The 15129-nt window shown below is 44.3% G+C and overlaps 1 long non-coding RNA gene across 1 annotated transcript; it reads left to right on the top strand.

Moving 5' to 3' along the window:
- The first annotated feature begins 10953 nt into the window (after nt 1-10953).
- Nucleotides 10954-13011, top strand: LOC130167402 (uncharacterized). The gene is made up of 3 exons (XR_008827291.1): nt 10954-11077; nt 12684-12744; nt 12934-13011. It is a non-coding gene; the product is annotated as an uncharacterized LOC130167402 (long non-coding RNA).
- The last annotated feature ends 2118 nt before the right edge of the window (nt 13012-15129 follow it).

The raw sequence follows: 15129 nt of genomic DNA, 5'->3' as shown, positions 1-15129 counted from the left end.
CTTTGAAATATATATCAAATATTTGAAACACAAGGGGGCACACTTTCACCGGTTATTACAGGCATTAAACATGAGCGTCTCACAGCATCCATCCAACATATTATACAATCACACCATAAATATATATTCAGCTGAGTTCTGTGCAGTGAACTCAGACCTTTTCATCTTCAATCAGCTTCATAAGAGGTAGGGTTGGGAGAGGCTCCTCAAACTGATTCTCAATAGCCACAACTTGTCTGAAGAATCTCATGATTGGGTGAATGAATGAGGTCCAGGTATATATAGCAAAGGTTTTGTGTTTTTAGAGTAACTTAAATTTAGTTACTGATTAATTTCATCAACCATCTAATCTGCACTTAACAATGTGGCCTAATATGGGATATCTGATGAGACATTTTTTCATTATTCAGCTTGTTTCAAAACCTTGTGTTGTCTGTTACAGCCCTTTTAACCAATGTTGTAAAAATAAAATGCTTTTTTCCCCATTAATCTATCATTGTAAGAAGTGTGCTCTTCTAATGTGCAAGAGGAATGAAGTTACATGTTAAGAAGTCCCAGATTTTTTTCTTTTCCCACAACAATTTTTCATTCCGTTGCTCGCCATCAGACCAAGCAGCCGCGACGACTTGAGCAGGGATTTCAGGTTGAGGGCAGAAGGAGGGGGGTAGGGGGTTGAGTTGGAAGGGGGCAAAAGAGGTCAAAGCCGGAAGCGTTTCTGTTATTACTAAAAACTGAGCAGCCCTCTAGACCTTTTTGAAAGACATGAATGTCTTTGATCCAAAATTCAATTACCCTGCAGCTCCACACTGAAGGCAACAGTTTTCTGAACCAGATTCCTGACTTCTCTGGCCCGAGCAGACAGAATTCCTGATGAGAATCAATTCATTCATGGCTGCCGTTAAGTGCTAATTGTTGGGAGTCTGTACAGTATGCATGACGTCGATGTCATTTGACCACGGACTTGCCTACCATCTGCCAGATCCTGCATCTGTCTGATTCCCTCACACTGGGGCAGTGATTGGGAGAGGTGGGGTCGACCGCTGGGGGATCAGGGATGAGAGGAATGTGAGCTGAATGCTGCAGGATCCGAGCTGTCACAACACCAAAGACACAAACACACCATGTCTAGATGGATGGGGGGATGTAAAGACATTGGGGGGAGAGATGTTGTGTGTTGGGTTATTTGAACTGAGTGACAAGAGTTGTGAATAATAATAATAAAAAAAAAAATCAGTTATGACATACCACATGAATATGTAACATTTTCCACAAATCAGTCATGAATACACATAATGGTCTTGGATGCTTGCTTACAATAACAATGACCACACTGGCTTTGAGGTCCAGCAGTCTAAAGACAGCACAACACTTTGAGTTGATTTACGAAGCGTTTTAATAAATGAATAGAAAGGGGAGAGTTGATTCTATTAGAGGTGAATGAAAAACAGAGCTTAAAATACGAAACAAGCCCTGCTTTATGAGCGAGTGGGGAACATCCCGGTCCCGTCCAGATGAACTCATGTCTCACATTGTTGGCATGTGATGTCATGGCCAGCAGAGGGACGGTGTCTGGCAGAGCAGAGGGCACCAGTTATCTGCTCACTAAGAATGTAAGAGTGAGCGAATGAAATTACCACAGGCTTTGTTTAGTTACACTAAAAAGTTGATGACTAGCTTCCTCACGGTCCATTCCAGTCCTGGAGCAGAGGCTGTTTCAAAGCTAGCTCAAGTGTGTGTTGTTTCAGAAAATATGGTTCATGGCAGAGGTCAATCCCTTGCCTTATCCTGACAATTACTCAAGATCGGGTTTCACTGGCGTACACATAGCACACATTTGTGCTGATCCCTCCTCTGATGGCACTGCGAGACACCGTACAGTAGTATGGACAGCTGCTATCTGATGGAAGCAAAGTCAAGACCTTGTCACAAAACTTTCATGAGAGCACAGTTAAATAAACTGTTTAAATCCATTTCCTTTAAGACTTAAAAACTGTTTTCCACACACACAGTGTCAATGTGCCAAATCATAATCAAAATGGTGTATAACAAAACATACAACAACAAAATAGAATGGTGCACAGGAAGTTAGTATGTGGACAAATAAGCACCAAACAGAAGAAGCATACACAGTGCCACCGAATAAAAGCAAGAACAACTTAGCAGGGTTTAGCTGAGAGGAATGATAATTGATGGTTTACACAGTGGTGTGTGAGTGTGTGTGTGTGGTTGGTGGGAGTCCTGTTAACCTTTTAACTTAATAGCAGTGACATTTCGCATCTTAATAAATGGCAGCAGCACCATTAGAAAGGCTGTGTCTTCATCCAGCGATCTGAAGCGTGTGACAAAGGTACAAAATGTTTGTAAAGTCCTTAAGATCATATTTTTGTCAAACAAGTTTAAAAGCATCTGAGAATGTGATGAAACAGTCTCTAATGTCTAACTAACTTTCTTAACTATACTTAAATTGGTTTGTATTAGCAACTGGTTTGAAATACTGTAATCTCACCTTATTGGTAGTTATGGGTTTTTAGGACTCAACAATGGATAACAATGAGAGGTTTGCTCAGTGTAGTAGGTTCCAGTTTGACATGATCACAATAGATGATAAGAGAAAATGAGTGTGTAAATATATATTTGGTTAATTTTTGATTTAGTTGGGCTGTGGGGCTAGCAAATAAAATGCACGTTTGTTTCATTGTTGGCCATGTGTATTTTTTTGTACATGCGTGTAAGTTGAACTTCGGGAAAAAAGCAAAGCCCTCCTGCTGAATCGCAAACCACATGCATGGCTGCTATTAAAGGCTCTGGACACAGATAACGGAGGGCCATGCCACTTTTAGCCAGAGGCTGTTGGAAACAGAACGGACAGCTGCACGTTGAGACAAAACATCAAAACACCAGCCACAGATGTACGCAATTAGCAACATGGTAGACATTTAGGGAGCAAAGGTCCATAAACTCGCAACTTATTATGGTTGATCTAACATGGCTGGAGGGAAGCCTAAACTCAACAACATTAATGGGGTTTTAGTTTGGGCAGAAACATTCCACTATCTGGGATTTGATGTCAGTGAAGGCTGAGCTCCACCTAATATCCTTCTTAAACATTTCATATCAGCTTTCTGATACTGAATATTATCCCATTCAGTGCATGTGCATGTGTGTGTATTATAGGAGACATAGGTAACCGAGGAGGAGCACAGTGTGTGTGGGTGTGTGTGTGTGAGGCAGAGGGAGTGGTTCAGGTGGGAGTAGGTGTGTGTATAAAGGTGTGCACTTACCAGGTGATCAGATGAATGAGAGAGTCAGGGTTGGGTAGTAGCCATAATTTTTGTTGACCGCAAACGCTAAACTTTACCCATTTATCCATTAATCTCACTTTTGTATCTGTTTAATCTGTTATTATCATTTTTTTTCATACATCCATCCTCGCTACGCTGTGATAGCTCTGTACTCCTTTTACGCAATAAATGCAACAAAAGTATTTTGGATCTCAGCGTATCTTGCTTCATACCCTCCTGGCGCGTCACAGAACTATGAACCTGAGGACCCAACCTCATACTCTCAGCGGCTTATAGAATTATAGCCGCTACATTTTGTCAACAAAAAAGGCGTTTAATGAAAAACATCCAGATGCATCAAAGAACCAAGTCGTGCGCACAACGACTAGCCGAGAACAAAGGAGCCACAGCTAAGTGCCACGCTACGTCATCTATACACCTAGGAACAGGTATGTTTGAACCTGTATGTTCGTGGATTGAGGAATCTGCTACAATTGGAATGCATTGAATCAAATGAAGACAATGTATTAAGTGGATGTTCTGTCAATGAACTTAAAGGCAATGTCTACGGACGGAATCTGGATGCGCTTTTGATGAATTGTGACTGTCTTGTTTAATTCAAAATACAATTTAATGGAAATGAGTCAAATAAACGCTGCTGCTGAATGTTCGAACATGGAAAAGGAAAAAAGAGACATTAAAATGACGCCTAAAGCTTTGGAAAATAAAATCGACCGGCTGCAGCATGAGCGCAAAAGTGCCGTTAATAAAATCAAAGCGCTTATTCCGCAAATAAAGGCGCACATGAAATCAAAAGAAGACGTGACTGAAATTCTTTCACATCTGAACAACATGAATGCACTGTGTAAAAAGGCCACTGACCTGCATAATGAATTACTGCCACTACTACCTGATGATGAACATAAAAAACACAATGACTGGTTTTGCAGCATTATGGAATACAGTGATGCATTCAAGGAACAAGTGGAAAAATGGAAACAGGAAAATTTGCATGAAAACTCAGATAAGTTACAACTTCAGACAAATACTTCTGAGCAACCATCAAAGGAAATGAACCAGGTAGTGCAAGTCCCTGCAGCTGACCCTCCAGTGCCTGTGTCTACTGTGCAAGACCCTCAGGATGAACTTTTGCCCTGTGACAGCATCTCAAATGCAACAAAGAGATCACGCTCACACTATTCCTCATCTTCAAGCTCATCTGCTCGCTTAAAAACAGAAACAAATCTTGCAATTTTGACAGCAAAACGAAAGGCATTAATTGAGAAACACGCATTGGATGAAGAAGAATTACAGCTACGCAAGAGAAGAGAACAGCTTTTACTGGAGAATGAAATTACAGAGGAAATGGCAAAATTAAGTGTTATAAAATCACAAAGAAGTATTATCAGTAAATCAAGGCCAAAGGTTACAGATGGGATGAATTCATATTATGAAAATTCACACTCAAGAAAACAACTTAATGTCAATGCCACTGAATTTTTCCCATCATTGCCTGATAAAGTAAAGCCTAATGCAGTTGAAACTATACAGACAGCTGTGAAGTCTAAAGTCGCTCACTCACCTGACATAAAACATCCCCCAGGTCCTTCTTATACGCTCCAACGTTACCTAATGGCTCCTGAAAATCCTGTGACCAATGTTACACAAACTGGCACATCACAAAATGACAGTGTGCTGGACATAATGAGGAAACAAAACGAAATTACAACACTCTTATTGCAACAACAATGCCTCTCAGCACTCCCTAAAAGAGAAATTCCCATGTTTGATGGTAATCCACTTAAATACCATTCTTTTATCAAAGCTTTTGAAAATGGAGTTGAGCGAAACACCAACAGCAACTGTGACAGACTCTACTTCCTTGAACAGTACACCAAAGGACGTGCAAAAGAGCTGGTGAGGAGCTGTCAGTACATTGATTCAGACAGAGGATATGTGAAGGCGAAGGCTCTATTGAAAGAGCACTATGGCAATGAGCAAAGGGTGGCAGCAGCATACATGGAGAGAGCTTTGTTATGGCCCATTATTAAAACAGATGATGTGAACGCCCTCCAGGAGTATGGCCTCTTTCTGCGTGGATGCTGCAACGCTATGGAGGATGTGCAGTATTTAAATGATCTAGACACACCGACAAATATGTTGGAAATAATCAAAAAACTGCCATACAAACTCAGAGACCGCTGGAGGTGCCACGTATGTGACCTGCAGGAAAGGTTTGACAGAAGAGCAAGGTTTATGGACATTGCCAACTTTGTTGAAAAACAAGTAAGAATTGTGACTGACCCTGTGTTTGGAAACATTCAGGACTCTGCTATACCAACCAAACAAATGAAACACACACCTCACCCTCGCTCCAGCATCAGAGGAACCAGCTTCGCAACCACAGTAAATCGTGTGGAGAGAACAGCCCAACATGTGAGCAACGCTACGGATATAAAATCACCAGCCAAAAAGATCTGTCTCTGCTGCACTGGAGGACACACATTGGATGTGTGTGCACGGCTGGAAAAAATGGCACACAAGGAGAAAATTGACTTCCTGAAGGAAAACGGTGCTTGTTTTCGCTGCCTGTGTGTGGGGCACGTCAGCAAAAATTGCCAAAGGAAAGTTTCCTGCTCAAGGTGTGGCCAAAAACACCCAACTGTGCTCCATAAGGACAGTTTTGCAACTGTAGAACCTGCTGAGAGAGGTGTCCAAATTACGGTGGACGGCACCTTGGTTTCCAGTGGGCTTACAGGGGCTGGTGAGATGAATTGTAAGCTTCCTATTGTGCCAATTCAAGTTAAGACGAAGAAGGGCAATAGAATTATTCTAACATATGCTTTTCTGGACCAGGGAAGTACTGCAGTGTTTTGTACTGAGAGTCTGATGCAGAAACTCAATTTGTCTGGGAAGAGAGCCAACATTCTTCTCAGGACCATGGGACAGGAGAAGGTGGTCAGCAGCTACATTGTGCCAGAGCTGGAGGTGGCAGTACTAGAAGATGATAGCTTCATAGAGTTGCCAAAGGCTTACACTCAGTTGTCAATGCCAGTCCACAAATCAAATATACCTGCAAATAAGGATCTGACAAGGTGGCCATACTTAAGACATATCTCCTTACCACAGATTGAGGCTGGAATTGAGCTATTAATAGGAACAAATGTCCCAAAAGCCATGGAACCGCTGGAAGTCATCCGTAGTGAGAATAATGGACCCTACGCCATAAGGACGGTGCTGGGTTGGACAGTTAACGGACCACTGACAGGAAACAGTGGAGAGGCCGATTACTGTGAGCAGCCAGTAACTGTGAATCGTGTGTCCATTGTAAATTTGGATGAACTGTGGCAACAGCAATTCAAGATGGATTTTCCAGAGTCTCCTGTGGAGGAACAAGTGGGTCCGTCCAGAGAAGACCTGAGGTTCATGGACATGGTCACAAAGTCAGCCAAGCATGTTGATGGGCACTATCAGGTGGCCCTACCTTTGAAAAATTCAAATGTCAGCATGCCAAATAACAGGAAAGTAGTGGAACAGCGTCAAAACCATCTGAAGAGGAGGCTCCAGAGGGATCCAGTGTTTCACAGGGAGTATAACACCTTCATCAATGATCTACTAAGTAAAGGCTATGCTGAAAAGGTTCCTGATGCAGAGCTGGAAAGAAGAGATGGCAGGGTCTGGTATATACCACACCATGGTGTCCACCACCCAACAAAGGGAAAACTCAGAGTTGTGTTTGATTGTGGTGCCAGTTACAAAGGACAATCCCTGAATGAAGAGCTGTTGCAAGGGCCCGATCTAACAAGCTCACTGATTGGAGTTGTGACCAGGTTCAGGAGGGAACCTGTGGTCATCATGGCTGATATAGAAGCTATGTTTCACCAAGTGCAAGTGCCCCCAGATGATGCCGACCTGCTACGATTCCTCTGGTGGCCACAAGGAGACCTGAGCCAAGCACCATGTGAGTACAGGATGAAGGTACACCTTTTTGGAGCAACATCATCCCCTAGCTGCGCCAACTTTGCCCTCCGGAAATGTGCAGAGGATTTTGGACATGAACATAAGGAGGAGACGTTGGATAAGCTGCACCACTGTTTTTATGTGGATGACTGTTTGGTGTCAGTTGCAACAGAGGAGGAAGCGCTGACCCTCTGTCATGACCTCATATCTCTGTGCACTAAAGGAGGATTCTGTTTGACCAAGTGGCACAGTAATAGACCTGAAGTTCTTAAGGCCATCCCAGAGTCCCGCAGAGCTAAAGGCGTGAGGCAGTTGGACTTGGACTGGGAGTTTGCGTCCATTGAAAGAGTGCTGGGTGTAGAGTGGTGTATCACATCAGACACCTTTAAATTCAAGTTGGTGTGTAAGGACAGACCACTCAACCGCAGAGGCATCCTGTCGACAGTGAGTTCTATTTATGACCCTCTGGGCATGTTAAGTCCCCTTGTTCTCACAGCAAAAAGGATGTTGAGGGATTTGTGCAGAAGAGGAGTTGGTTGGGATGACCCCATACCAGAGAATGTCTCTAAAGAGTGGCTGAAGTGGATGCAAGGGCTCCACTTACTGGACAACTTTGAGCTGCCCAGATGTTTAAAACCTCTGGAGTTTGGAGACGTTGTTAGTGCACAACTACACCATTTCTGCGATGCTTGTGAGGAAGGCTATGGTACAGTCACTTACCTGTTGTTGCAGGATGAGCACCTTCAAATGCACAGTGCTTTTATCATGGGAAAGGCTCGTGTGGCCCCACTGAAGACAGTTACAATTCCAAGAATGGAACTGATTGCTGCAACAATGGCCAGCCACATGGATTGCCTGTGGAAGAAAGAGCTACACATGAGTCTTCAGGAATCTGTGTTTTGGACTGACAGTGTGTCTGTGTTGAAATATATCAACAATGAAAGCTCCAGATTCAAGGTGTTTGTTGCCAATCGTGTTTCAGAGATACTGAAATCATCTCACCCTGCTCAGTGGAGGTACGTGGATACATCTTCAAATCCAGCAGACGCAGCATCTAGAGGGGTCAGAGTGGAGGCGTTTCTGAAGGACAGACTCTGGTTAATGGGACCTCAGTTTCTTTGCCAACCTGTATCAGAATGGCCCGTGAATCCTGAGCCTGTGAGCCATCTCTCCAACGACGACCCAGAGGTGAAGAAATGTGTTGTTGTCAATGCTGTACAAGCTGGAGAGGATCCCACTACTCACCTGATCCATCATTATTCTTCATGGGTCAGACTAAAGAAAGCTGTGGCATGGTGGCTGAAATACAAGGAATGGTTGTTATCCTGTATCAGGAAGAAAAAGGAGCTAACACCCAATCAGAGTGAACAGAGCAGGAAGCAACAAAGAAGTGAGAATCAGGAACGGTGCATGTTTAAAGGCGCAGCTGTCCTGAGAGCTCTTACCGTGGAGGACACTGACAAGGCTGAGCTGACCATAATCCAGTTTTGCCAGAGGAGAAAGTTTTTGGAGGAGCTTTCGTGTCTGGAAAAGGGGCAAAATGTCAAGAAAGGTAGTCACCTGTATAAGTTGTGTCCAAAGCTGGAGGATGGAGTCCTGCGTGTGGGAGGACGGCTCAGTAAAGCAGCACTGCCTTTGGAGTCTAAGCATCCTGTCATTCTGTCAAAAGATCTTCATATTTCTACCCTGCTGCTGAGAAATATACATCAAGAGGTAGGACACAGTGGTCGTAACCATATGTTGTCCAAGCTCAGGGAGAAATACTGGATGACAGGAGCAAGCACTGCCATTAGGAGGGTTCTGTCCAAGTGCACCATCTGCAGAAGACTTAATGCCACTCCAGTTTACCAGCAGATGGCAGATTTGCCACCAGAACGACTCAGGCCTGATGAACCTCCTTTCACCTGTGTGGGGGTTGACTATTTTGGACCCATTGAAGTGAGGAGTAGGAGGAGTATGGTGAAAAGGTATGGTGTCTTGTTTACCTGTCTTGTATTGAGAGCTATTCACATTGAGGTGGCACCTGCTCTGGACACCGACTCCTTTATAAATGCCCTAAGGCGTTTTATCTCCAGAAGAGGACAGGTCCGTGAGCTGCGTTCTGATAATGGGACAAATTTTGTGGGAGCAGAGCGTGAGCTAAAGACAGCAATTGCTCAATGGAACCAGGCACAGATCCATGATGTGTTACTTCAAAAGGGCATCAAGTGGACGTTCAATCCCCCTGCTGGATCACATCATGGAGGAGCATGGGAAAGGCTGATCAGATCGGTGAAGAAGGTCTTGAACTCCACTCTCAAGGTACAACGATTGGATGAGGAAGGACTCCACACAGTTCTCTGTGAAGTGGAGGCCATTATTAACAGCAGGCCCATCACCAAGGCTTCCACGGATCCTAACGATCTGGAAGCGCTGACACCGAACCATCTGTTACTGCTTAAAAACCAGCCTTCATTACCACCTGGGGAGTTCCAAGTAGCAGACCTGTATGCACAGAGAAGATGGAGACAAGTCCAGTACATATCTGACCTTTTCTGGAAGCGCTGGACAAAGGAGTACCTGCCTCTGTTACAGGAACGACAGAGATGGACTGGGGTGCAGAGAAACCTTGTCATAGGAGATCTAGTTTTGCTTATGGACAGTACCGCACCTCGTAATTCTTGGATTATGGGACGTGTCTTGCAGACCTTTCCAGATCGCAAGGGGTTTGTGCGTCAAATCCGGATTAAGACAAAAACCAGTTGCTTGGACAGACCCATATCCAAGGTGTGTTTGTTGCTGGAGAAGGAGGAGGCAGCATGAGGACGTTGCTGATCTCTACAGGGACTTTGTGTTATTAGATGTGAGCCGGACTTTTCACTAATCGGTCATAGAGATGACCAGAAGAAGGAATATTCTGTGTAATGGTTTATTCATGGACTTGAGCAATTTAGACATTCTTTATTGCATTTTGGAATTGATGTGATTTATTATGTCCCCTATTGTGTTTGAAATGTGAATTATTATGTGAGACTTAATAATTCAGGGGCTGGTGTATAGGAGACATAGGTAACCGAGGAGGAGCACAGTGTGTGTGGGTGTGTGTGTGTGAGGCAGAGGGAGTGGTTCAGGTGGGAGTAGGTGTGTGTATAAAGGTGTGCACTTACCAGGTGATCAGATGAATGAGAGAGTCAGGGTTGGGTAGTAGCCTTAATTTTTGTTGACCGCAAACGCTAAACTTTACCCATTTATCCATTAATCTCACTTTTGTATCTGTTTAATCTGTTATCATTTTTTTTCATACATCCATCCTCGCTACGCTGTGATAGCTCTGTACTCCTTTTACGCAATAAATGCAACAAAAGTATTTTGGATCTCAGCGTATCTTGCTTCATACCCTCCTGGCGCGTCACAGAACTATGAACCTGAGGACCCAACCTCATACTCTCAGCGGCTTATAGAATTATAGCCGCTACATATATGTTTGTGTATATGTGCGTTTATGTGTGTGTATGTGTGTGTATGTGTGTGTATGTGTGTGTATGTGTGTGTATGTGTGTGTATGTGTGTGTATGTGTGTGTATGTGTGCGCTGACTTAGAGAGCAGCACAAATAGGCCGGGGGGAGGGAGTGACCGCCACGCTCAACGCGTTTCCACTCATTAGGAAATGCTAAGCTTCCTGTTTGTGTAAATATTTTCTTATTCTGTTTTCCCAGAGAGTGGGGTAGAATAATCAAGCCTGACCTCTCTGCCCCCCTGCTTCCTACTTATCACATGGAGGCGGCTCACCTTCTGCGTCGACACCGCTGACCAGAGGCAGGAGCCTGCCCGTCCCCACCACTGGCCGGTGGGAGAGGTTAGTTTGGAATGGATGGACTTTCCGGAGGTCATGAGCAACAGTCATTGATATCAATGGGTAACAGATGTGGGGCCAGTTTAAAGTCAGCATAGTAGAGTTTTTAACGTCATGCAAACACAAAAATATCTTTTACATTCTTTCATTTTAATTGTAAGCTACATCTCTATATCCCATGGATTGATAAGGCAGAAATGCAGAATATATATGAAAAACATTTGAGGGAATAGAACACACCGTGAGTAAATTTGTGATAAAATCTCACAATTCCAGATGTAGCTGTCTACCACTTTGAAATATTACATTATAAATCTTTCAGCCCACTATTTTTCCTAGGTTTCTGGAATGATACCCTTGAAATCTCAGTATCCATTGCATCACCTCTTTTATCTCTCTTGTATATTTTATCTGTGTTGCCAAAGAGACAGACAGTTTGATTTCTTAGTATTCCTCCCTTAGAAATAGTTCTGAGGCGTCTGCGACCAGATGCTGTGGCTCTCAGCTCTGGGTTTCTTGCTGACCTTAACATTATACTACACTACAACTGCTGAGATCTGAGCAAACGTGGCATCATCACTACGACAAAGTTTCCCTCAAGAAAGACGTGGTCAGCTGATTAGAATGAATGTAAAAAAGCGAACATTTTAGTGAGATTATCTAAACCACTTTAATTGGAAGTAAATGCCTCTCAGATATTGATAATCACTCTTTGCACAGTTAGAGCAATTATAATAAGTCCTGTATGAACCAGGAGATTAGTCTGTAAACTGGGATGGATGTTTTTTTTTTTCTTCTTTTTAGCAAAACTATGAACACTAGCCAATTTGTAATAGACATCATTTATGATACAGCCATGGTCCTCAACCAGAATGTTTTGGCGCTTCTTGTCATTCTGTCCCCTCACCTCTCGAAGCTTGAGCTCATCTTTTCCTCATCTTTTCCTGTCCTCTGCATGAGGCACCGATGTGTGAGGCAGCTCTCTGAGGAAAGGCTAAACAAACAGGCTGGCCAAGGCACAAAGAGTCCGCCACTCAGAGACATGTGGCAGCAAACCCCCCCCCCCCCCCCCGCCCCCCCACAACTCTGAAACTCTCACACTCCCACCGGAGCCGCACAAACCCTTCCACATACCCTGAGCGTGGAGCCAGGAGAAGGAAAGATGGAGGAGGAGGGGGAGCAAATTCTGATTCCTATTCACTGAATGTCACCACCTCACAAAGGGGACCGCATGACACTGCCACTAAATCAGAGTTAATGGACTCCTTTCTCAGTCCTGCGAACATGACAGGGGGCGTGTGTGTGAGAGTAAGGGGGTGTGGGAGAGGGACGGGGGCTGGTGAGGGTGCCTGTTTGCCCCATTGAAGGGGCACATGGGCCAATGAGCCTTGTGTGATATAGTGAGAGCAGATTGGCGAGAGAAGTGTGTTTTCCAGAGGCATTAACAGCTCAATGGAAAGCCCCGCGTCTCATTCAACACTTATTTGTTTTAAGCAGTCCATAATTCACAGGACATACTGACTTGGTGTTTCTCTAAATTGGTAATGATTTAAAAAAGGTGAATGTTAATCATATGCTTTGTTTGACTGTTCTGTCACTACTCTTTCAGCACAGCTGATTTGTGTGTAAGAAGCAAAACAACGAAACATCAATCACTGGCCTCTTTAACAGTAAGTACAACGCAACACAAACCATGTTGGTTCAGAGGCAATCAATCAAACTGCTGAACTGAAGTTATGGGGAACACCATCCACTGGGCTTGGGGTGCGATTGTTGATTTGCATGTGAACACTTATATCACAATGAGGAGCCAGACTGGGGGACAGCAATTTCGGAGCCGTATGTTATCTTCCCTACAGGGCAGAACCTAATACAAGTAACCCCTCCCACCCTGCAACATCGCACCCCATCCCACGCTGAAAGAGCACAGCTCCGAGGCCGCGGCGGAGATGAGTGAAGATGGCATTGGTGTCACTTGGCAGGCATTCACGGCCGCCACTCCCCCCTGCCTTCGACTGCACAGGGGAGATGCAGAGAGACAGAGGCGCAGAGACACGGAGCCCCAGGTACCGACCTCATTAGCAGATAAAAGCAACCTTTCCCTGTGACCCCTGACCCAAGAGGTTGCCATGGAGCCTTCCTGTCGAGGCGTAGATGCAGCATGCTGGGATTGCTCTCAGCAGAGTAGAATGAATATGGGCTGCTGTGAGAATTATCAAGGACCCCCCCACCCACCCACCCCCTCCTCTCTCATACACAAATCCATGTTCGTCCACTTCACGCGCTTCTGAACTCACTTCGTGAAGTCGAGCTGGTGCTCATGTGCTGCTCTCTCTCTCTCTCCCTCTCTCTCTTGCTTCCTGCTTTGTTTCTGTTCAGTCGTGTTAATACCAGTCAAAGAGTTAAGCTCATTACATCCCGGAGTTCACCTTTGATGTGCACAGAGGAAAAAGTGTGATAGTTTACATAAGGACGAGATGAAAAGACGACCCACAGCTGCTTTTCTCTGCTTGTTTTTTACTCAGAAAACTGGCCATGTATGGTGTTTGTTTTTGAGCTTGGATGTGTGCATTCATTATGTTGCATAAATGATGCTGTTTGCTCCAAGCCAGTGAATGGGAGAGTGGTCAAAGACTTCTGAACACTACTGTACATATGCAGCCTTAAAAATAAAGGCGATTGTGCATTTTCCTAAAAAAATATTTTTTCACTCCTCTGAAATTATTCCTGTTATTACATTCTGAGAACACATTATACACTTTGTTTTTAAAAGTACTATACAAATAAAGGTTATTACTATTATTATTATTATTATTATTGAAATGACAACATATATAAAAGCAGGGTGGCCTTGGTTTGTGTTGTCACACTTTGTATCATTAAAGGTAAAACCTATGGGAGAATGTTTATCAGTATCTTTCAGGGTGTGTGTCCATGCATGTATGTATGTGTGTGTTTGTGTGTGTGAGTGCGTGCGTGTGCATGTGTGGTTGCTGGAGAATGAGGGGGGGGGGTTATATCTTGGTCATGCTGACTGAGTTTTATAAGCTGTGGCTAACCCCACTCCCCACAGCTGACTGAATATTAAATAAACAGAGCCAAGTGGCTGAATTCAGTGGAGTGAGTCCTCAGGCTGGAGAAGCACTACTTCACCAGTGTGGGGGCTCCCCCATGGGGCCCCCACATCAGCCTGTCTTATTCTTGGCAGCTGCAGAGAGGAGAGGCAGACTATGGGGTGGGTGGGTTTATGGGGTGTGTTTGGGGTAGTGTACGAGGGGGTGGAAGGAGGAGTCACCTAAAGAGGAAGGGAGGGAGGTAGATGGAAGGGAAAGTTGGAAGGGGTGAGGAAAGAGGGATGTGGGCAAAAGAAAAATGGGGGCTGGTGTTTGCTGTGGGATGAAAATCCCAACCAGCAGCAGTGAGAGTTGCGCCGTCACTTGCTAATTTTTCTTGCGGTTTTGAGGAGAGTGGGTAGAGTCTTTCCTCCCTCAGCCTGCCTGTCTGCGTCAGAGAGTGAAAGTAAGGCAGTGTGTCAGCTTCAGTCTGTCAGCCATGAACAAACCTCATGCCAGGAACACAGCACGCCTTCATGCTTAATCCCAAATTGCCGCTCATACAGACACTTTCCGAGGTGATATTTTATATTTTGGGATGTATCCAATACCAATATGAATAGTGAGCGATGCTGAAATGATGCAAGCAGAGCAACAACAACAACAACAACAACAACAACAACAAAAGGCATCTGTCTTTACACCTCCAATTTTCATGGCTTAATGCATTTCATTTCTTAATGCATTTGTGTGAATGAGAGGCAGACAAAGAAACCCACATAGCAAAATTAATCCAGCCTTTATGGGCCACATGCTTGTTTTCTTTTGGCCCAGTGTACACCCAGTTCTGTGGCCTGAATCTGGCCCATATACAGCATGATTGTCAGATGCTACTTCCACATCTGGACCAATTCTGGCACACACACAGAAAATCTTGTGGCTGTGAGACAACACTGAATCTGCCCAGATGTGGAAGTATATGGGCCAGACTCAGGCCAACGA

Source organism: Seriola aureovittata, chromosome 4, assembly GCF_021018895.1.
Source record: "Seriola aureovittata isolate HTS-2021-v1 ecotype China chromosome 4, ASM2101889v1, whole genome shotgun sequence".
NCBI lineage: Eukaryota > Metazoa > Chordata > Actinopteri > Carangiformes > Carangidae > Seriola > Seriola aureovittata.
The sequence above is the reverse complement of the archived record's forward strand: the minus strand, read 5'-3'. Positions and strand labels throughout refer to the sequence as shown.